This window comes from Myodes glareolus, chromosome X, assembly GCF_982192425.1.
Source record: "Myodes glareolus chromosome X, mMyoGla1.1, whole genome shotgun sequence".
Lineage (NCBI taxonomy): Eukaryota > Metazoa > Chordata > Mammalia > Rodentia > Cricetidae > Myodes > Myodes glareolus.
Genome location: NC_142053.1, coordinates 139,239,478 through 139,240,542, shown reverse-complemented (window position 1 = coordinate 139,240,542; position 1,065 = coordinate 139,239,478). Strand labels below are relative to the sequence as shown.

Below are 1,065 nucleotides of genomic sequence, written 5' to 3'. Positions count from 1 at the left end.
TAAAGGAGCGCTGCCTCCACTATGACAGAAAGGTGGGTAGTTTACTTGGCCTGTTAAACACTAGAAACCCAGTTTTTAATCATATTGAAAGTCTTCTATGAAAGTTTGTGCTAATGTTTGACCTCTAAATATGTTTCATATTATAATAACCAGAACAACCTTGATTTAAAACCAACTATTAGGTCCATCTGCATATCAAAGACTGTCAGTTCAAGGTGACAGTGTAGGGTCATTACCAACATTAAGTCCTCATGTAAAGTCTAACATTAAATCTCCTGGACTCTTATCAGAAAAAGCATAGTTCTACCAGGTGGGTGAGATGACTCCGAGTAACTACTTTTTAAAAAGAACATCACTGGTTTAATTAAGTTTCTGTCCTGTCATGCTGAACCTGCTGAGGACTCAATCCTCCCAAATTGATGAAATTTATGGTCAAGAAGTTACCATTGAAGTTAAATGGTAGCAGAAATATACGTGGTATCACATGGGGCTTTGATTCATTTATTTGCCTTGTGATTAATGGGTGTGTGGAGATGATAACTAGTGGGCAGTAGAATAACATCAAAATGGTGGTCATGTGAGCATCATCACGATGGAATCCTTGGAAAGAGTCTAAACAATGGCTGTTGATCAGAAAAGTTCACATCCCTCCTCAAAGGGCCGGTTTGACTATGGTGTACAACTGGGTCATGTACATTTTCAACTGAAACTTTTTGCTAAATAAACTTTTATGATACTAGAAAAGGAAATAATTCTGTCATCTTTGCTGTGTAACTCTCATCTGTCCACGTAGCCAGACTTTATGTCTCTTGTCTCTCTTTAAATAGCTCAAAATGTAACCTGGGGTGGGGACCCAAAGAACATTTAAAGATGCCAGCATATCTGGAATGCATAAACCTGAGACCTCTACAAAGTAGTCAAGTTTTCTGTTCTAGACTGGTTCTCCTTTGTTTATTAACCACAACCAGTCATGCAGAGTGGTGGGAGTGGGGAGGTGTTGGGAGGAGGGACGGAAATGGAAACTTTTATAAATTAATAAACTTTTATAAATTAAAAAGCTTTTTC

At 37.9% G+C, this 1,065-nt stretch overlaps 1 pseudogene; it reads left to right on the top strand.

Annotated features, from left to right (window-relative positions):
* The first annotated feature begins 428 nt into the window (after positions 1 to 428).
* Positions 429 to 616, top strand: LOC125417789 (small nuclear ribonucleoprotein G pseudogene; annotated as a pseudogene).
* The last annotated feature ends 449 nt before the right edge of the window (positions 617 to 1,065 follow it).